At 51.9% G+C, this 22,970-nt stretch overlaps 1 protein-coding gene across 6 annotated transcripts in view; it reads left to right on the plus strand.

Annotated features, from left to right (window-relative positions):
- Nucleotides 1–1,187: 1,187 nt before the first annotated feature.
- The window catches only part of LOC105181075 (netrin receptor UNC5C), a 72,027-nt gene continuing 50,244 nt past the window's right edge, over nt 1,188–22,970 (plus strand). For 5 of the 6 annotated variants that reach the window (XM_025302166.1, XM_025302170.1, XM_025302169.1 and 2 more), the window contains exon 1: nt 1,188–1,755. The gene's annotated coding sequence lies outside the window, so the exon portion shown is untranslated. Of the gene's footprint in view, nt 1,756–2,053; nt 2,072–22,970 lie in introns of those variants that run through there. The other variant, XM_025302167.1, reaches the window with a different exon arrangement.

Below are 22,970 nucleotides of genomic sequence, written 5' to 3' on the forward strand. Positions count from 1 at the left end.
GTTTGCGGTGCCCATCTCGACGGTCAATATTTATTTATCGGGACCGGGTGTGCGCGCTGTGCGCGCGACAGGTACGCTCACATCGACGTTGGGCCGAGCGAACCGGCGGACAGCGGCGGAGGAGGAAGAGGAGAAGGAGGGGGGCCCGATCACAGGGAGAGCGGACGGAAAGGAGAACGACGCGCGCGGGCCACCGTAAATAAATGACCGGCCGTATTTATTTGGTGAAGAAACAAATATATGCGCCGGCCGCCGCGAAACGCGGATTCCACGCCCGACCTGAGCCGGCTCGCGCTGTCAAAGGCAGAAGTATGGCTCCGCGCGGAACTCGCCGGCGTGTTACTCCGCCCTCTTACCGGACTCGCTCGCTGTTTCTTCGACCCTCGATTCGACGAAAACGCGAAAGCGCGCGATCTCTCTCTCTCTCTCTCTCTCTCTCTCGCTACCAGGCCCAGCCGGATTTTTGCCGGCGCGGAATTACACCAGCCACCGGTATTAATCATTCGCGAGCTCTTACATTCCTAACGGCGACCGCCGAACGCGCGCGAGAGGCCGCTCCGCGCGAGAGTTCGCCCCCGCCCGGGCGGACTCCCCCGAGTAATCGGGGAACAAGCGGCCTGGACAAATATTCCGCCACGAGGCCGCTGCCAGTGTACACGACAGCCTGGCTGCGGATGAATATTTAACAAAGTCTGCGGCCATCTCTCTGTACACGGATCGCCCGCCGCCGTTGCTATTGCTGTTGCTGTCGCCGCGCCGCCGACCCGCGGCGTCCGCGCGTGCAGCAACGACTGCGGGAACAGCAACCACGCGCTCTCCCACCAGCCTGCCTGCCTCTCTTAGCTGCCTCTCTCCGCCTCCGCCGGCGCACCGACGCACACATCAACTGTCTCTCTCTCTCTCTCTGTCTCTCTCTGTCTCTCTCTCTCACACACACGCTCACGCACACCGTCGAGAGGCATCGGCCTCCGCCGTTACCACCACCATCACTACCATCGCTACTACCACCACCACCACCACCACCACCACCGCCACCATCACCACCACCACTACCACCACCGCCGCCGCCGATACCACTACCATCGCAGCGACCGCCGTTGCTGCTTCCACCACCGCCAGCAACATCCACCACCACCACCACCAGCCATGGTCGCCCAGCACCGGCGCCCAAGAGGCGAAGGGCCTCCAGGTTTCTGCGCTACGAGTCAGTTGGCCGACACGAGCCGCGCGTGCTGGGGCTTCTGGTGTTTACTCGCTGTCCGCTTCTCTGTCTGCCGACGGACGCTGATCCGGAGTCGTCCTCGCGCGCGCGACACTCGGGACTCGCCGCGGAGACTCGCGCACGCGGAGGGTGACGGAGACGGGCAGCCGTGGGGGTTCCTCTCTCGCGAGCGCGTCGCGTCTGTCCGAGGGGGAGGCTTCGATTCTTCCGCGGACTCGCGGCCTGACGGAGGGATCCTGCTGTGCCCGCCGTTTCGTCGTCGGGCTTCTCGCAGAAGAGAGAGAGAGAGAGAGCTTTTCTCTTCCTCTCCCTCGAGGAGAGCGGGGAATAATAATCGGCTGGACGAGGCGAGTCGTCGTCGTCGAAGACGAAGAGACGTCCGATGGTCGCGACACGGTTGAGGGAATGACGTTACGACGCGCGGTGTAACGAACTTGCGAGGATGATAACGCCGCCAGTGTCAGTGCAGTGGGGTTAAAGTGCCAGCCGGTTTATGGATAACCACCGAGCGCCGTCGCTCACCGGATCCACGAGTAAGTGATATACCGAGCGACCCGGCTTGCGTAACACACAGCTTGTGAGAGCCACGCGTGTCCTCCTGCGCTCGTCCACCGGGAAGCGTCCACCGATAGCGTGTGAGAAAGAAGTCCTAAAGGCTGTTTTACGCGGCGCTGCTTTTACTCCCTTGGAGCAGGCTCCTTCGAAACTTCCTCCGGACGCTCGAGTTTTCAGCCTGATCTACAAAATATACCTGCTGCTACCTGTTTCCTATATATACTTCATCTTTTTCTATCTTGAGGCATAAGGTTGAAGCGAAAAAGAGACGAGGCAAAGAGCAGCACATCGTAGGTAAGGCTTTCTTTACTCGCCAGCGGTCTGGCGGTCGCAGTGACAGAGAGCTGAGTGTGTCCAAATTCCAGCGTGTGGAGGAAGTTTCCAGCAGCGAATTCACATTGGAATTTAAAGGCTTTGAAGGCTTGCTGAGAGCGAATAAAAGCAGCGCCGTTTAAGGTAATTTTAAGGACGCGTGGTTACACAGTGCGCTGCTTTTATTCCCTTGGAGCGAGCTTCTTAGTCCGCCGGCGAATTCGCCGGTAAAAGCTGGTCCCAGACAATGGACTTTTACTCTTCAGCATCTGAAATTTAGAAGACGCGGCGTCTAGTGGTCGCTGCGACCGCAAAGCTGGATATGTTCAACTTTGACCACTCCGCCGCGCCTTTTAAACCTCAGACGCCGGGCGAATAAAAATCGTCGAGCGTCCAAGGAGAAACTTTTAGCAGCGGCTTCTAGATTTCAGACGCTGCTCAGGGCGAATAAAATCACCCTTTGCGCGCACCTTCGCGGCGCGATTACATCCGCCTCTCTTTTTCCCTCTCGCGCACGCCCATAAACAGCGCGACGTCGTTTTCAGACCAGACCCGCCGAGCGAGGCGAGGGCGATCGTCGCGTTGAGATTCGCGCGCGGCGGCGCGCCGGAAAGAGCCTCTCGGCGCTAACCGGAAGAAAGAGAGAGAAAGCCGCAAGACGAGGAAAATGAAAAGCGCTGCGCGGCGATATCGCTCGAACGTTTTTCTCTCCCCCGGGGACCAAGATGGCCGGGAGAGTCTCGCGAGTCGCTCGCGCGACACTCGGGACGATTAATCGGGACGATTTATCACGCGCTTTCCCGCGCCGCGCATTAGCGATTCATTCCGCTGGCTGCACATTTTCAAAAGCCGCTCCCCCGCCCCGCGCGCGCGCGCGCGCCGTTTAACCCCGGCGCGCTGCATCTGCATGCTCCGAAAGTCGCCGGGAGCCTATTAAAAACTCGCGGCCCCCGTCGTAAAGTCTGCCGCCTCCTCGCCGCCGCCGAAATACCAGAGTCGTTACGACGCGCGGCCCGCCGGGCGATCGCTTTCCGATACGAAACTACCGGATTCGCGCGGAACGACTATAATCCGCGAAGCACGCGCGTCGGCGCGACACGGAGCAAGAGAGAGAAAGAGAGAGAGAGAGAGAGCGCTGCAGCACGGAAAAATCAACGCGGCAGCGGCGTTAGCCCTCGTGACAGCGTCTATTACTTGTTGCTTCTCTCGTCTCGGGCCGATGTTTATATTCCTCCTTTGTGCGGCAGCGACGGCGCGGCGGCGTGAAGCGTCGCGCAAAAACGCGCGAGGCGCTCCCTTTGAGCGAGCGACTCGTACACTCGCTCGAGGATCCACTTCCCTCGCGGCAACCCCCGTCGGCGGGCGAAGTAATTCGCAACGCGGCGAAAATGAAGTACGGCCGCGAGTCGATGAACGGCTCCCGGGCGGCCGAAGATCGCGCGCTCTCTCGGCCGCGCGATCGTAAAGCGCTACGTCCGGCCGTGTGTGCGAAGTCGAATCGCGATTTGCAAGTATTACCGGGGCGAAGGCAACCCCGGGAGCTGGAGCGCAGCGCTCGTTGGGACTGGCAGAGAGGGAGGGAGACCTCGCGCCGCTGAGGCTCAGGGTGCTCTTCGGTCTCGACTGTCGTCTCCTCCCGTCGCTCGAATTGAAGCAGTAGCAGATGCGACGTACTTTTATAGTTGTATAGTTGCAGCAGGGGTGTAATAATGGCTTGTTGCAAAAGCGCCAGCCTTGACTGTGTAATTCTGCCACGGTGCGGTTGCAGGTAGCAGCAGGCACCCTTTTCTCTGTCAGACCGCTCCGGTCTCCGCTCCGGCGCGGCTTACCGGCGGCGGCGATTTATGCGCCGATGAGTGCAATGTGCGTCTCCTTTGAGCTGCTTTGAGTCACCCTGGCGAATTTGAGGGAGGAGATCCGGAGAGATCACGCGGGGGCGTCGAGTTTTTCCAAACGGAAAAGCGATTCGAGGCCCATCGGGGGAATCGCGGTGGCTGCTTCGAACTGGCCGAGAGGCTGGACGCTTCGCGATTCGGCTATTAGGGGTGAAACGCGGTCGCGAGGGGCGGGCATTTTAACGGCTGAAATTGGGAGAGCGCGTTAGCGCGTTCGGCTAAGGTGGCGAACGTCCCCCGGATTCCTCGGTGTAAAGTTTCGCCGGGAAAGTGCAGTGACGCTGCCGAGCCACTCGGGGCCGAACGAGGCTTTTCATTCATACGGAGCGAATTCGGAAAAGTGAGTCTGATTTTGCTCCGTCGTTGTTAGAAGAAATATATTCCGGTTGAAAGTCGTCCGCTCGTATGGGATAAGAACTTGCTCAAAGTTCGGTGCGCTTACTTTCGATTTCGAGTAGCAGTGCTTTCACCGTCGCTTCGGGCGGACTCGCACACGTTCCGAGTGAGACTCGCTCCGGGGAATTTAAACCACTGTCGTTACTCAAAGCTCCTGTGTAAGTTCTTGAGGTCTCAATTTAAAGTCAGATCCATTCGATTAAATCAAACGGCAACCGCGACTTTAGATCCATAATTGCAGCTCGATCGAGAAATCCGCATCCGACTTGAGACTCGAGTCTGAGCGCCTCATATGAGACAAGATTCAGATATCGGCAATTAATTTTCGAGCCTCGATGAGTTCCAAAGTATTCGAATTTGGGAGAATTTTAGGTCCGACTCGTTCGATTAAATTAAACGATATTACATCCAACCGCAGCTCGATTGAGAAATCCGCATCCAATCCGAGCCTCGAGTCTAAGCGTCTCATATAAGACAAGATTCAAGTATCGCCAATCAATGTGCGAGCTTCCAAAGTATTCAAATTTAGAGGAATTTTAGATCCGACTCGTTCGATCAAATCAAACGACATCCGCGATATTATATCTATAATTGCAACTCAATTGAGAAATTTTCATCCTCGAGTCTCAAATCCGAGCGTCTCATGCTAGACAAGATTCAAATATCGGCAATCAATGAGCGAGCCTTGATGAGTTCTAAGATACTCAAGTTTGGAAGAATCTTAGATCCGACTCGTTCGATCGAATCAAACGACAGCCGCGACATTATATCCATAATTGCAACTCAATTGAGAAATTTTCATCCTCGAGTCTCAAATCCGAGCGTCTCATGCGAGACAAGATTCAAGTATCGGCAATCAATGAGCGAACCTGATGATTTCTAAAATACTCAAATTTAGAGGAATATTAGATCCGACTCGTTCGATCAAATCAAACGACATCCGCGACATTATATCTATAATTGCAACTCAATTGAGAAATTTTCATCCTCGAGTCTCAAATCCGAGCGTCTCATGCGAGACAAGATTCAAGTATCGGCAATCAATGAGCGAACCTGATGATTTCTAAAATACTCAAATTTAGAGGAATATTAGATCCGACTCGTTCGATCAAATCAAACGACATCCGCGACATTATATCCATAATTGCAACTCAATTGAGAAATTTTCATCCTCGAGTCTCAAATCCGAGCGTCTCATGCGAGACAAGATTCAAGTATCGGCAATCAATGAGCGAACCTTGATGATTTCTAAAATACTCAAATTTGGAAGAATCTTAGATCCGACTCGTTCGATCGAATCAAACGACAGCCGCGACATTACATCTATAATTGAAACTCAATTAAGAAATTTTCATCCGACCCAAGCCTCAAATCCGAGCGTCTCTTGTGAGACAAGATTCAAATATCGGCAATCAATGAGCGAGCCTTGATGAGTTCTAAGATACTCAAGTTTGGAGGAATTTTAAATTCGGCACGTTCGATTAAATCAAACGACATTACATCCAACCGCAGCTCAATTGAGAAATCCGCATCCCACTCGAGCTTGGAATCCGAACGTCTCATATAAGACAAGATTCAAGTAACGATCAATCGGTAGATAACAAGCCTCGGAGAGTTCTCAAGTATCTTCTCGCGCGTTAAGCCGTCATTTGTTTCCGCCGGCGCGATTGTCTTAACCGACGTTCGAGCTAACGAGCCGACGAATCGAGTTTCGGCGCGGCGACGATATCAAACGCCGCTAATCAAGGAAATCCCCGCTGCCGCCGTGGCTACACATCTGTGCTTCCTCTGCCGATTTCTCGGCGCGCGCTGAGCGCGTATTTGACTGCGATTCGCGATGAGACGCCATTACACGCGATTGATTTCTGATCGGCAATTTTCATCGTGGACGATGATCGATTCAACCGCAGCCTCCGCCTCCGCGACGGCACCCCGGCGGGTAACAATCGTATCATCGCGTCAGCGCGCGGAACGTCGCGCTGAAAGTGCGCGCTGTTATCTCCCGGCGAATCGCCAACCTCGCGCTTCCGACTATCCGCCGCGTTTATTAGCCACGAATCGTTAGTCGTGACATTCGCGCGACCCCGCGATAGCCTCGACGAGAAGAAGGAGATCGCGCGGCCTCGGCGTGTCGCGGAACGGAAAACGCCGCCGCGTCGGCCGCGCTCAGATTACGCCGCCCCGGGGCGCCCGCCGTTGCGCCGCGTTAATTAATAATGCCGCGCTATCTCTTTAAACGGCGATGCTGGAATGCATTAATCATGACAGCGGCACCGGATTAATAATTGCTACTTCGTTGCGCGAGACGAAACGTCACATCCGCTGGAACATTTTCGCCAGATAAAACGTTAATTAATTATCGCGCCGCGCTCGAGCGCCCGCCAATTCCGCGCGATAACGCGCGCGCGCGCGCGCACACACATTCATACAAACACAGAAAAATCCGCGCATATCCTCCGCAAAAATTGGCACGCGAGACGGGAGGACCGGCCGATAAGCGGGGACGCGATCTGGAGCAATCCGCGGCGACGTGTGATCCCATCGTTATAAATAACCCGGTGAAGCAATACGAACGAGAGAAAAAGAGAGAGAGAGAGAGAGGGATTACGGTGAACAGATCCAGCTGCTGACTAAACATTTCGACGGCCGGCTTTCACGGCGATTGAAAAGGAGAGACCTTATTTGACTTTGTCGTAGACATTATTAACAGCGCGCGAGCGCGATCCCTTCCTCTTTCTCTGTCCATAAGCTCTCTCTCTCTCTCTCTCTCTCGCTTAATGATCGTTGCAGCGCAGCGCGGAGAAGGGTTCTCGAAAATAATGAAGCGAAGCGAGGCGGAGCGGAGCGCGCGTTATGCCAATGGATCCCTTTATTTCTGCTTTCACGGGACGCCGTTCGCTCCGTTTCTGTAAATACATCGAGCGTGACAAGCCGCGCTTCTTTGAATATTCCCGTCGCCGACAGCTTGTGAGCTCGGCTCTGCTCTCTCCAGCGTGGTCGTTGTCGTTCTTCTCGCTTGCTCCACCACCTCCTCCTCCTCCTCCTCCTCGTCAAGGCACCGTGCCGCCGGTGACGGCGCTTGCCCTTCGCTTCCGCTTGAGGATTGCGCGAAAATAATTACCCGCACCGAGGCGATCTGTGTTTCTTTCCTGGCGCCGCCGGTGGATGCCTCCTCGCGCTCTCCCGCGGGAGAAGAGCTGTTCGATTTTCGAGAATAAACGTCAAAGTGCATGAACGCGCTCCGTAAGCGGGGTTACGGGGGGAAGGGCACTGAGGGAGAGAAATATGTAAAATATCAGGAGCATTTCAGGAGGTGAGTACCGATGACATATTTACTCGCAGCGAAGTCTTAGTAATTTTGCAATGAGGGGAATGCACGTTTCCCCAAAGCCGCGCACGCGCGGAGGAAAAAAAGCACTGGCCGAGTTAACGCGACGATAAAGAAAGCAAGCGTGTTTGGATCGGAGGAAGCCAGATCGACTCGCGAGTCGAGAATAATCTTTCCTCCCGAGAAGCGTCTCCGCTCGATTAAAGAAAGAAATTAAATGTGCAAAGCACGTTCCTCCGGAAATCTGGGTATTTAACAGAAATTTGTTTCGTAAGATTCACTATTTACATAGTGCTGTAGTGTTTTTTTTTTTTTCTTAATAAATACCATCTGTCTAAAAAAACACATCAACAGGTAAATATGTCACCACTGATGTACCAGCGGCGAATCAATATTCAAGCAAACTGGACGAATACTCGTCGTTTGATCCTTTCATCCTCGGCGTAGGTCCCAGCCGATTATCTTACGTAGCTCGTGATCTGCGCGATCGCGCGGAGATTAAGCGAATGAGAATAACAAGATTCGAGTGGCAGGGTGGTCTCCAGGCGTATCGAGCGATACGTTTTAGCCGGCAATTTATAGCAATTTATAAAGTCTACACCGCTCTCCTCGCCCGCGCCTCCGCCTCCGCCGCAGCCGTGCACTCCTCCGCCGAACGTGCAATTTCAGCTTCATTGCCGTGAGCGCGCGCGCGCGCGCTTCGTAATACGTTCGTTGAAAATTCCCTCTCTCTCTCTCTCTCTCTCTCTCTCTGCCTCCCCACTGCCCATGAATAAAAATATCACGCTGGGATACATATTCCGCAGGGGGCGGCGAGCAGCGAGGAGGGCGAAACTATTACGCGAAACCTGCACTCTCGAATCTCCACGGGATCCGCGTCGGAGGAGCCGAGTTAATACACCGTTCGCACGCGATATTATTCGCGGAAGGATACGCATTCGTGCGCGCATTGCTCACGTTCTTCGTGTCGGGCCGGCGATTTCACGGGCGTCTATCATTCCACGTGGCCGACGCCGACGCCTCCGCCGTCGCCGTCGCCGGCGCCGGCGCCGGCGTCTTCCACGAGTGCACGCGTTTCCCCGGTTTCCGTTACGCGACCGGAGGAGCGAACCATGTCGCGGAGGTCGTCGCCGTCGCCGTCGCCGTCGCCGTCGCCGAGGAAGACAGGAAGTCCGACGGCTACGTGCGGCGAGTGCGTGAGGCGGCCGGGTGGAGAAGGCCCGCGGCTGTCCCCTGCGCGGTCCCTCCGCGCCGCCGGCCCTTTCCGTACCTCGGTCATTAAAAACTCGGTATGGTATCGCCTTATCTCACGCCGAGGATCGACCAAGTGAGGGCCGCCACGCAGAGCGCGGAGCGCCCCTCCGTGTATCGCGGTTTCGATCGGGCCGGCTCTCGCAGGAAACACATCATGTTGCGTTCGTTCATTCGTTCGTTCGAGGACCTCGCTCCTCGTCGAAAGAGGCCCACCTGGCACGCGCAGGGGCCCTATCCATCTGCGGCCGGCTCGTTCGGGGCCCTCGTGAGAACACGGAGGAGCGCCTACCTGCTACGGCGCGCGGGCACAAAGGCGCCGAGAAAAAGACAGAGAGAGAGAGAGAGAGAGAGAGAGAGGGAGGGAGTGAGTGAGAAGGAGGGAGGGCCCGATGCGCCGCGCGAAAAAGAAACACATTCACGCGTCGACGATTTTCTGCGGTGGCGAAACGGCCGTGTCTTCGACGTGCCGCTCGCCCGATCGATCGATCGATCGATCGATCGATCGGTCGGTCTTCAAGGGGGATGCCTGGCTTATCTGGCGTAATCTGGCCGGAGAACAGCGCCGATAGAAATCGAAACGCGGCCAAATAAAATGCCGATTTGCACGACGGGCAGATGTTAAGCGCTTCGAGATTATTTGATCGCCCGATAACGCGCGGCTAAGAGCCGCGGGAGGGGGGAGAGTGATCCTTAAAGAGAGCTAATACGCGAGACGTGATGGAGATAATGATGTGGAAAGCGATAGCGCGTTTCAGTCTCTCTCTCTCTCTCTCTCTTGCCTGCGTATTTGCCGAGATAATAACGGTACGGCGAAACCGCGCGCGCATACGGTAACCGTCGAAGGGAGAACACGCGTCGAGCGGAAAATTTATACGGAAAAATGTCATTTCACTTTGATGAAAAGAGAGCGATCTGTTTCCCTTTACTCTCCTTTTCCCAGGTTACTCTCGATCGCAAGTACTCGCTTCAGTTGATCTTTTTATACACTTTTAGCCAAGAATACGAATAAGAAAAGAATACATTCCCTTTGGAGGAGCATCTCATGAAACTTGTAATCTGTATAACTGTACAACTATAGTTGGTAAATTGTAGTTGGAGTTTCTTCGGCTCACTTTCTTCCAAGTAACGGTTATTCTGTAGGAAGAACATTCGCTAGTCTCAAAATATACCTTCCTCGTCGCGTAGCCAGAGAAAGAATTTCTTCTGTGCTTTCAGCAATATTACGAAACGTATATTCTGCATCAGTGGAGCAAACTCGTGAAATACTTTACCCTTAAACCCTTAAACTACCACGGGTGAAATTTCACCCCGTGAGAATTTTATACCTTATTAAAGAACCACCCTGACGATACCAATTTTATTGGTACTTACTCACACTATTGATAGCGACATTGTAATAAACCAGGACAATTCTCGCACATACTTTGCTATATAACAATACAACGAGAGAAGTTAGGTCAGGCTGATGTGATTTGACGGTAAGTTTTCAGAGTTAAATATCCCCATCGTATACGGTCGCGTTTGAAGAGGCGATCGCCGAATTGTTTACGAGCAGTATTTCTCGTTTAAAACACGACACGTACACACGCACGCGAAACTGTACGATAAATCGCATTGACTTTCAGGACGTTTCGCGCAAACACTCGTCAGCGTGGATCTTTACGTCACTTTACACTTTTTGTATCCAGTCTTGTTGACTCACCGAAAGATCACCAGCTCGAGGCCAGCCGCGCTCCGCTCCTGATCTGGAACAAAGAACACGGTTTTGTCGTCTGAATCAATCGCGTGCGACGTAACGAAACAATGCGCGCGGACGCAAACAGAACCGCCTCGCGATCGCGATTCAACGATCTGTGCCAACGGCACTCCGGGAACTGACCTCGACGTTCGATCGCAAAAGGTTCGACGGAAGAGCACAGGAAGTCTGCAAGCTTACCTTCGAGCTGAGCCCGCTCGGCCCGAGCCGGATCCTCCGGCATCCGCCGATGCAGCATCTTCGCAATCCTCTCCGCGGGCAGTATCCACCCCCCCCTCCCGTGTGGCCGCTAGTTCCGCCGGATCTGCGGGCAAAATTGTTACTCCCCCCGTTAGTCGCAGCGATGGAAAATTCTTTCAGTTTCGATGAATCGGACGTACAAACAATAAGGAGAAAAATCAGCTTGAGACGATTACTTGATGGTAGCTTTCAAGGATTGATATTCCCGATTGACATATCGAATTGGCGTAGAGTTCCACACTTTTCAACACAAATTTGACGCTGACGCGATGAGCTTGCACGAGACTCGATTCGCAGCGAAGGAACGGCGCGCACATCCCTTCACGTGTACGCGCGTAAAATCTCAGCGACCCGAATCCTCCGGAGGATCCTGCGGACACCGAGGCATCAAGTTTCCAACGAGTCGTCGCGTTCCCGTCGAAGAGCCGGGGGACAAAGAAGTAGAAGAAGGAGGAAGTCGGCGCGGGGGCGAGGGGGGCGCCGGGTCGTCACGCTGCGACAAAACTGTACGGCGTTGCGGACCCGTCGCGAACGGCTTTTCCTTCTCTCGCGCGCATCCTCGTGTGTACGGGACTTGTTATCAGCGCGGATAAGGTCGAGAGACTATACGGGTCGCAATCGTTCCCCGTCTCGACGACGACGACGACGTACCCGAAGGCGGCTGGAAATAGGGATGCAACGATTTCTCAAAATATCGATAACGATATTATCGTCATTCAGAACCGTCGATAACGTCGAATATCGATAATTTTGAAAAATATCGATAGAAAGATGTATATACATAAGGATATACACGAAAAATTCAAAAAGATCTTCTAAAAATAATTTTTCGTCATATTCTTAGTAGAAAATATTGATATTTATTATTAGAAAATATTAGTAAATATATAATAAACCGCGGTCGTTTGCCGGAGATCACCGCGTGCATGAAGCAGGAGATCTATTACGGTTCAACGACTGAGGTGGAAATGATGAAAATGAACGAATTTACTAGACATCGACCGAATTACATAATATAATATATTCCAGCGATATGAATTCACTCGCTTTTGTAATTTTCATCTCGGTCGTAGAACCGTAATAGGCCGCCCCCAGAGCTGTAACTGAAAAATACGAAATATCGGTAAAAAAATTCATATCGATATATCGATTTTATCGGAGACAAAGAAACATCGATAAATATTCGATATTTGTCTCTCGATATATATATCGATTTATCGTTGCATTCCTAGCTTGAAATCTCGCCAGAGGAGAAGAGACGAGAGATCCGATTCGAGAAGCGAAACGGGAGAGAGAGAGAGAGAGAGAGAGAGAGAGAGAGAGAGAGAGAGAGAGAGAGAGAGAGAGAGAGAGAGAGAGAGAGAGCTTCGCATGGCGTCCGGCGACGTTCCGGCTCTCATGCGTACACGTGCGCATCCTCGCCGTCGCGCACAGTCGCGGAGATGCCGCCCGGGGCGGTCTCGTACTCGCATTGTACTTTATATTCATGCAAAAACGTCAAATAACTTGCAGGCGGCGGCGGCGGCGGCGGCGGGCGTTCGCGTTTATTCGGCTCGCCGCTGCAGCGTTTGATCCTCCACGGGGAAAAGGCGCGTCGGCGTGTAACGCTATAGCGCGCGCGATCGTCGTCCCCGTCGTCGTCGTCATCGTCGTCGGCGAGGCGGCGGTATATATATTTTCAGCGTCCCACCACCACCCACCCTTGGCGTTCTTTGGCGCTCTTTGCGAGACGGCTACACGCGGCAAAAGCCGCGTTACGGCTCGCGCTCCGTGCGCGGCCGATGAAACGATCAAAGAGCAAAGGGAAGGCGTATTTCAGTGCGAGAGCGAGAGCGCTGCTCGTGCGAGAGCGGCCGGCCGGCGCGACGCGGAGTCTCGCCTCGCCTCGCTCCACCTCGGCGAATGCGCCGATATCAACCTGGTCCGGCATAATGAACGACAAAAAAAGAACTTCGAACGCGGTCCGCTCGTGCGCGCGTTTGCGGCGTCTCTCGTTTCATTTTCGCGCGGTCTTTCAAAGGAAGTGACGGAGTGTGACGAGAAATAGAGATGATTAATTTAGTCGTTTTTCCTCAAAGTCTCAGCGACTTTCAGTAGCCACTCGAGAGAGAGAGAGAGAGAGAGAGCAGCGTTTGTGTTTTCTTTTTTCTTTCTCTTTGTCGGACCGTTCACACCTCAAATGATTCCAAGCTATAGTCTCTTCTGGACCTGCCAATCGTCTCTCTGAGACGATGAGCCTCAAGATCGGCAATTCGGGAGCGCGTCATTTGTACTTGCTTGCGACTCCTTCCCGCGAGGCATTTACTCTTTCTGAACCGCAGCATTTTCCAAAGCTGTCCGAGAAGCGTCACTCTTGGAGGTCTCTCGAAAATTACCGACGAAACTCGAACTCGTTTGTGCCTCGAAGCGATTTTGAGTCCTCTCGAGAGTCGTCAATCGCGTGAACATCGTCTTGAGATACCAAAATGAGCGCTTCAGAACCGCGTCGCTTGTGTCCACCTTGAGCACTTCGGAACTGCAGCATTTCCCAAGTCTGAGCGTCATCTTCTGAGGCGTCCCGAAATTGTACGCGTTTATGCCTGCTCTCGCAACTCTCGATGCCAGTGTTACCAGATTCGGGGATTTTTCCCCGAAAAAGGGGGATTTTGTTGCGTTGTTGGCGAACGTTTCAAGAAACGAACTTCTGTAGGGAAAAATTTTTAGGGAAAGATTTTTTACTTGGGGAATTGTTTTGGGGAAAATCACGATTTGACGAGTTACTTTTCTTTTTGCGCGAGATAACATGTACAGATAACATGTCTTTCTCACTTTAACATATTATATGAGTTAAATAGATGTAGCAGAAAAGGACAAGCCTATTGTCGCAAAGAAATAAATGGAGTATAATTGATAAATGCAGAACGTAGGCAATTTCACATTTTATGTTTTGAGGTCAAGAATAAGATTACTTTAAGTGGATTAAGAATAGAAATATTTAACATATAACGATTTTAAAGTATGCCTAAGGCGTAATAAGAAAATACTGGAAAGCCTGGGAGTTAATTCCAGAGTTTTCTGGTAAGTTTTATTTTGATTATTATCGTTAATTATTATTTAGTATATATATATATATACCAGATAGCACACTCTGGCCATTTTTTATTTCGCTTTTTTCTCATAACTAGATGAAGTAATAGGATTATATAGTAAGAAAGAATACATATAATGAAAAATTTACATAATAAAATTTTTATAATAAAAACAGATCGAAGCAAGAAATGATGTACCGGTGTTATAAAAATCGGCCGATAGTTGTTGTAAAAAAAGGTAATTCAAAATGCTCTTGGCCTTCAATGCCTTCAAAACCGGCGTATATATGTGAAGTACAGATGGATGTCCAGGATCTTCTGGAAACGGAAAAATTGTGAAAATTAATCGGATCAAACTAAGAAGAAAAATCAAGTACCATTTTGCAAAAATCGCGATAGTTATCAAGTTGTCAGTGACCACGTCTAGAAACTCCTTTAATTGACAACCTGAACATTTGCGTACTTTGCAAGATAGTAAAGAGAAAATTCCTAAATAAAAGTTGGGCAAAAATTCTGCTTCGGCCATCCGGCAACACCGCCCCCCCGGTGCGCAGATAGAGACGTTCGTTCTTCACGCGGGACGAGAGAACTTATCAGTGGCTCTGCGGGAAGACAGAACACATCAGGACGGGTCGAACTCGAACACGACGCCGCGCTCGACGGCGAATGTTTCGCGCGCGACACTCGTGTGTGGGCCGATCGAGCACTCCGCATCGCGATGCGTGCACTCGCCGTGTATTTCCGCGCGACTCGCCTCGCGACTCGTCGGCAAAGCCCCGTCCGGTCTTGTCTCGTTGCCGACGAATTACATCGCCAACTTCCCGCTCGATTAGCCGAGGATCGTGCGAGAGCGACGGGGTTAACTCGCTTGTGTGCGAGCCGCCTGTCAAACTGCCGGCCATTACGGTCAGTAGTTGCACACGCATCTTCGCCTTTCAAAGGAGAGCTATCAAGAGTTTAGGTGCTTCGCGGAGGAGGGCGCGGATTAACACGCGCGACGCGCGCGCCGACGCCGACGAACGCGAGGCGACGTCATCGCGCAACGGCTCAATCAAGGCGAACGATTCGGGTGCACGAAAATATACAGAGGGCTTGACAAAAATAATCTGCCCGTGATGCCTCGAATTTGTCACCGATATCCGAGGAGAGCTCTCTCACTCTCTCTCTCTCTCTCTCGTCTGTAACATTTGTTCGAAGTATATAGCGCTTTCAAAATCTGGCAAGAAGGAAATTTTGCTTTTTCTCGGATAATATCTTGAGACAACCACAAGCAGGCAGAAATCAATCACATCCGTTTGCATGTCGCGGGTGAGAAATCTGTTGCATCGTCAAAATTCGTCTCCCGCTGTCGCGGAAACTTCGGAAAGGAGCGGACGGGCGATTTCTGAGAAGAAACGGGAATGATTTCACACGGACGTCAGGAAACTCCGGACATTTTCCGGCTGGTTCCCACCTGCTTCTTATCCCCTTATATTTTTCATTACTTATCGCTTCACAACTTATTGATATTCAGAAAAGAGCGAAAGACCTACCTACTGCGATAGCTTTGCATTAAAATCCGGAAAAGAAAATCCGGAGGGACAAAACCGAAGAGGGAGAAAAACTATTTGCTCGCCGGAACGGGATTAACTTCGCATCAGGAGGCATCAGCTTTCCTTCGTTCATCGCCACATCACTTCGAGCAATCCCTTTTCTCCGCTTTCGCTGAAGAAAAGCGAAACCATCATCCTGATTACACCGGGCGCGTTAAGACTATCTCGCCGGGCAGAGGCGAGCGGTGCAAACAGAGAAACCACGTCCAGGGTTCTTCTTGCGGTGCAATTCGACCGGCACGATCGCATCAGCGTGATTTTTCGAAACGCTCTTGAAAGGAGCCACGAAGGAAAGAGCGCCGCGAGGGTAGATGGAGCAGTGCGCGGGAGAGAAAGACAGACTCCTTCGCAACCGCGCTCCTGATCCTTTGATCCGCCTCGCGCTACAAGTTGCAAAGATCCTTTGTGCCGGCCGGATCCCCGGAGTCGCGACATCGCGCTGCTCCTTGCGGTACCCCCTTGCTTCCTTCCTTCCTTGCGCGCAAAGTACTCGCGGAGAGAGAGAGAGAGAGAGAGAGAGAGAGAGAGAGAGAGAGGGAATCCCGCGGATACCGCGCGACGCTCGATTTTACGGGTTGCACTCTTTTAAAGCACCTCGCTCCGGCGCGCGCGAGAGGCCCTTTGATCTCCCGAGTTATTACGCTTACTTTATGTTGGAAGCCGAAGCACGCGCCGCCACCCCCGGGTTTCGCCCCTCCCCCCTGCTCTAGCACCGGCTGAGCCTCGCTCGCGCGCGCGCGCGACTCATGGAAGTCGATGCGCTCGCGAGCGGATAATTTATGCGATACTGAGTAAAAGGTGCTCGGCGCGCATTACGATTGAAATACCGACGGGGGGAAACAAGAAGGATGAAATGGGTTCCTTACGTGAGCCGACAGAGGAAGAGGGGGAAGAGGGAGAGCGCGAGCGCGCGGCTCCGCGAAATACTTCCGCGAAATTGCGGAAAGCGCACGCGGCCAGGCCGTACGAATCGCGGAGAGGCCCCATTAATAACCACTGAGAAATCGAGAACTACATCGGCGGGGCCGAGTGAGAGTCCTTCGAACACCTGCACACGCGTCCCCCTTCCGAGCGCCCTCCCCCGCGGCGACAATAGCGAGTCGCTTTTGAAGAATCCTGAGACACGTCGCGGCCCTCGAGCGGAGGCGCGTAAATCGAATCCCGCCGCCGCAGGTAGGCACGAATTTGTACGCGCGAGAGTCCTCGGAGAGTCCTGCGGCTTTCCGCGTCCCGGCTCGCTTCACACCACGTCACGTATCAGCTTCCCTTCTTTCTTCCCGCCGCGCGAGTCGTCGAGATCGATCTGATGAAAATGAGAAAGAAACGACGGAGAGGGGCGGGCGAGGAAGAGGAGAAGGAGGAGGAGGAGGAGGAAGACGAAAGGAAGAACAAACCGCGATGACCTATCCCGAGGTCCTGATTGCGCGCGGATAGGACACGCGTGACCGATCGAGTTCGTGTGAACCGGACTAGACGCATCTGCCGTCGGCTGAGTAACGGCCGGCGAGGGGCGCGCGGGGGAGGAGCGGTATCTGAGGAATCTCGAACGTCGTGCGCGACGTACGTAGGTACGAGTTTGGGGAGAAAGAAAGAGAGAGAGAGAGAGAAAAGAAAGGCGATATCCTCTACGTGCGGTCTATAAAGACGCTGCGCGAACCCACATCCCCGTCGCAGCGCCGCGGGGGAGGTTGACATGTTTATTTCGCTCCGTAATCTTCTCGGATTACGTTACGTGGAGCGTACGAGCGTGTGAGCGGGCGAGCGAGCGGGTGAGGCGAGCAGGAGGGGCGGGCGAAAAATGGAGAGAAACGAACCGAAGGAGGAATAGTCGGCTGCGCTCGGGAGGGCGCGAGGAGGATACCTGAGGCGAGAGACGCGTGTTCCGAGGAGATCCCTTGCGGTCGTCGCTAACATCCTTGAGGAATGCTCGCGCGCTTTCCGCGCGGATTAGTTCGCGCGGCGTACCTATGTGTGTGTGTGTGCGCATGCGCGCGCGCGATACACACGTGCGCTCCGCTTTTCTCGCGGAAAGCGAGCGGCGGCTGAAGTACGACGCGCACCGATGCGTTGCGCATCCCGCGGAATGCAGGCAGAATAAATGGAGAGACGCAGCGCGGAAAGAAGTATCTCCGGGACCGCAGCCGAGAGCCAGCGCGGAACAGAGAGAGAGAGAGAGAGAGAGGGCTCTCGCGATCTTCTCGGCGAAACATGTCTGCGCCTTCGCTACCAACTTCGCGAACAACGCGGCTCTCATTCCGCGCGCTTAGCGAACGCTTAGCGTCCTCTGCGTTTCCAATTCTAAGCGGCGTGTTTTTCCCGTGGAGTATCGAAGCGAGCGCAGCAGCTCCGGCGCTTTTGTGCCGAGCAACTGGCACCGCCGGTTTTCGGCACACTTCCTTGCCGAGATATTGGCAAGTATTAAGATGGGCGTGGAGATTAGAGAAGTGAGTAAATGAATATTTCATCGATCAGTAATCGAACACACGAATTAATAAGCCCTGCAGAGATTTTAGACGTTTTACCTCGTCCAAGGTAATGCAATCTCTTGTCGAAGTGTTGGCAATATTACGATACATGAAGATAAGAATGAATAAGTAGATGATACTTCGTTAACCTTTTTTAAAGGCTGTTGAAGGGTGAAATTTCATCCCATGCAAACTTTTGATCTTATTGAAAAACCACACTGACGATAGCAATTTTATTGGTATTTATTTACAATGTCGGTAGAGGCGATATTATAGTAAAACAGATCAATTGTCGCGTGTACTTTTGCTACAGGCAATAACAAGAAAAGTTGGCCTGAAGTGATATTTGATGGTAGCTTTAAGCTTCATTAACTCCTTAAAGGGCTACCAAAGGGTGAAATTTCATCCCGTATGAATTATTTATCTTATTAAAAAAACCACACTGACGATATCAATTTTATTGGTATCACGATGTCAATAGTGACAACATTATGACAAAACAGATCATTTCTCGCACATATCTTGCTATAAGCAAAACAAGAAAAGTTGGTTTGGGGTGGATATTTGACGATAGCTTTTAAGGTTAATAAACAATTGATAATCCCCTATAGAGACTTTTGGACGTTTTATCTCGTCCAAAATAACGCAAGCTCTTGCCGAAGCGTTGGCAATATTACGATGGAGATACATCGATATCGATAAATAAATAAATAAATAAATAACACTTCATTAATAAATAACTTCAACATAATAATTAACAAGTCCCCGTAGAGACTTCCTAAACGTTTTACCTCGTCCAACCAAAATAATACAACCGTCAAGTGTCCGCGTCCTTTCGATTCCAAGTTCCATTTTTTATACAAGCATATAACATTGCTTTTAGCGCTGAGAATTGATAATCAATCGGTCATTCTGCGCTCGCACAGCGGACGTCGACTGCGTCCCCCCTTCTAATCCCATCGTTTTCCTCACATGCCAGTGTCAACGTCCCGGCGCTGTTTCAGCTTAGAGAAAATTAGAGAGGCATATTTAGCATCCGAATAAGGCCCAGTCTCTGCTCCCCCCTCCCTCTCGAGCGGCCGGCGGCGGCCCCTATGGTTATCGAGAATTGAGACGTTCGAATTTATGTGCGGAGCGCACCTCCTTTAATCCGACGGGATTATCCTCGCTCATCGGCGGCGCGTGAAGCGGCCCGCCGAGAGCAAGCGCGAGCGAGGCTCTTTGATTGAAATTTACAAGCGTGTCTCTCTCTCTCTCTCTCTCTAGCTGGGCTGGCTTCTTTCTTCTTCCGGGACGTTGCACGTCGCGTCGCGCCGGTCGAGCGCTCCTCAAAGGCGCGACTGTGCGTACCATTCTTGACCCTGTTCGAATCGAGGAAGACGACTAGCTCAGGCCGAGAACCGGTAGCTGAATTCTTCGGAGGGTCCAGTCTCGCTAGTCTCGCTCTACCTGTTGTCATGCGATACTCGAGATGCATCGCGAGGACTCTCCAAGCGCTCTCGCTCTCTTACTCTCTCCTCTCTTCTCTTCGCCTTCCTTCCTTCCCCCCCCCCGCCCTCTTGCCGCGCTCGCGCACTCGTCTCATATCGCGCTCGTTCTCCTCCAGTTGCCACGAGAAAGAGTATCAAGCTTCGCTCGTTTAACCGCGAGGAAAGCCGGCTCGGGGGAGACTCGACGACCACGGCGGCCGCGAGCGCACAGAGAAGCGCGATCGCGCGAGCTCGACGGAGAAGAACGTAGGAAGTCGGTAGTCGGCTTTTCTGCTCGGCTTCGCCGGCCGAATGGAGCCCGGGACGAGCGGATTCGTGCCAACTGCAGTGTGAAATGCCATGTGGCCATGTGTCGAGATGACGCAGCGCGTGTGCGCTCGTCGCGGTCGAGTGTTTTAAAGCTCTTCGATGAATAATACCGGGCGCGCGTTTATATAAATCGAATCCCCGGCGGGATTAGGACCAACCCGAGATGGCAGATCTGCGTAGGACCGGCGATGAGGGCGCACCGCTCTTCGTCGGATTGTTCCGCGTCGTGAATCTCCGAGGGCACTTTTGCCGGTTGCGGCGACGTCGAGCGGAGGGGAGGATTTCGCCGATTTTTCTGTTTGTCTTTTTCCCCCTATTTTTCTTCCATTTCTCTCCTATTTTCTCCTATTTCTTTTTTCTACTTTTGTACCTGTGTAAAGGCGCGGTGCGAATCAAATTCCGCGACTTGACGCTGCGAATTCGAGAGAACGCTTAATATATATTCGATTATTCCAATTCCCCCTCTCCGAATTTAATTTTCCTTCTTAATCTCAAGTAGCGACGTGCTGGTTATCTTTCTTACTCCTCTTCTCGATTATATACAGGGTGCTAAGTTTCAAACGTAACAGACGAAAAATCTCGAAAACTACGAGAGATATAAGAAAAAACTAAAACACGTGCTTCATGATTTCGAAGGGGAAAGAGAACGGCATTATCAGTGTTTTATTTGGAGGGCATTTCCAAGGTCAGTTGAAGGTCAACTTAATTCTTTTAAATAGAAAACCCAATTTTTCATTATATCTCCTTTCTCCGCCTATTAATTTTAACAACTTTTGTCCGAAACATTTTTTTATTTGCCTAGTATTTTTTGGAATATTTAAGGAAAACTTGGTAACTTTTTCAACTCATTTAACTTACGATATCTCGCTAACTATTCGTCGAAAGAAAAAATAATATTAGACATTTTTATTTTATTTACGATCAAGAATATATTACTGTAACAGTGCCCTGACTTTTGTTAACTTATCGACCTTTGGGAATTTCAAAATTATCAAATTATTAATATTATGAAAGTTCCTGCGCTACAGAGAGTGTTCGATGAGCAAATATTAAATAATCGACACTTGCTCATCGAGCTTGTAATATACCGCGTGTAAATAATTGATACTTGCTCACAAATGTTCTTCATTCATATTTCCGGTATCGTTATTCGCTCCTGACGATGGAAACTTCGACAGAATTTGGGTATTCAAAAGGCAGCGGAGAGAAAGGGATTGCAAGAGCCGGAGATACTGCAAATTGTGTAAACATCAATCAAAAACTCAAGATTTGTACGACGCTGCGAAGCTAAGGAGAAACAATGAAAAAGGCGTTGTTGGGCTTCAAGGTGAAGGCTCAAGGAGGAGGAAGGCTGAAGGAGGGTTGAATTAGAGAAGCAAGTCTCAGCATCCACGAGACTCCAGCCGGCGTTCATAGCTATAAATTATTTACTGCCTTTGATTAAGAGCATAATTCCTTAAGACTGTTATTCGCTCGGCTGGATCGATACCGATAGGACAAGCGCAAGATGACTAACAGTCAGAGACTCACGAAATTACGATTACTTATCAAAGGATGGCGAGTCGTGAGCGTCTGTCTTTAAGTAGATCCTACACTTCCGCGCTCTCGTCAAACTCGTCAAACGTTCTGTGCAACAAACGACTCGACACACCTGACAGTATATCTCACGAGACATCCTGCATCCCGCTCCTTGCTGCTGACTGCTCCTCGGCTGCTGCGGAAACGCGAGCCTGATGTCAGATATTTCAATGGCCGACGAATTAGGCTGGATTCACACTGTCCGTTTAGACGGTGGCAGACAGGCCCTCGTCAAGTCCCTTCCCCCTTCCCCCCGCCCGTCGAAACTCTCGCCGATGCTTCTGCGTCGGCGACTATTCACAGCATCCGTCACTGTCACATCCCGGCCATTCCCTGAGCGGGAAAAATTTGACGGAGGATTAACGGCCTCTTATTTGACGAACGTCCTTGGTACATCGTAATCGTTGATTAACGCTACATTTTCTCGACCGAGTCGTCTTTCTTTCGTGGGACTATCATCGAGTCTCGGGGGAGGAGGGGGAGGGGGGGTGGAGGGCATCCCAGGATGGAACATAGGACGCGGGTAGCAGCGCTCCTCGACTCGTTCCTCTCACCTGCCTCGAATGTTCGGGTCTTGTCGAAATTTCCAACGCCTGCAGAAGGTACCGCGTAAAGCGACGAGAGCAAGCTTGTTGTCTCATTCGCCCATTCATCGTCATTAATCTCTAGCGGATAATTTAATGTCTGCTTGCCGCTCGCGCATAGCCTGCCTGCGGTTGAACGCGTCACGCAATTAGCGCGACCTCCGTGATATCGTACCTTGAAATTGTTCATCGACACCGCGAGTTCGACGGAAGGGGTTAACGCAGGGTTAATGCGGAATCGAAGCTACACAATTAAGGTTAGCGCACACGCGAAGCTGAAATCGCTGAACAGTGATTTCTGCTCGTTTGGCATCGTGTGTGTTTGAACAAGCTATGATACTGCGATATATCAAGCTGTCAAAATGACAGATTAGTCGAATAATTAACAGTCATAATGTGTACGCGTATGCAGACACGAAGCAAGCAGCTGGTAATCACTAACGAGCTTCGGCCCGGTGAATGTTACCCGACTTACTTCGTCTCGAAGCCAGGCGTGTGATTCCAGGAAGGAAGAAGGACCACCGCTATCCTGCTTCAATGTTTAGGTACAAAAGTTTCCTCGCGAAAGGAGCGAGTTGTCAACGAGGCGAGACACGTTCCGCTCGCGTCGCTGGAAGGAACAACATCTCAACGGCCGAGAAAACAACGAGATTTGCAACAATCGAGCTGCGAAAAACGGCGAGATGGCGAAACGCGCCGGCGTGCCGGCGCGGCGGTTGAGAATAATAATGCGCGCGGTGTATCATAGTCTGATCGATTTAATTGTTTCACAAAGTGACGCCCGGAGCCCGGAGTTGAGCCCGGCCGCTATCGCGAGCGTTGTGTGTATAAATTTCCGGGGGTGCGATCGTTATCGCGAACACGCGGCCAGGCGGCTCGGCGGCGCCGTGCTTTCTTTTTACAAACACGGCACACGCTAAATTTCG

Source organism: Harpegnathos saltator, unplaced genomic scaffold (assembly GCF_003227715.2).
Source record: "Harpegnathos saltator strain DR-91 unplaced genomic scaffold, Hsal_v8.6 scaffold47, whole genome shotgun sequence".
In the NCBI taxonomy this organism is placed as follows: Eukaryota; Metazoa; Arthropoda; class Insecta; order Hymenoptera; family Formicidae; genus Harpegnathos; species Harpegnathos saltator.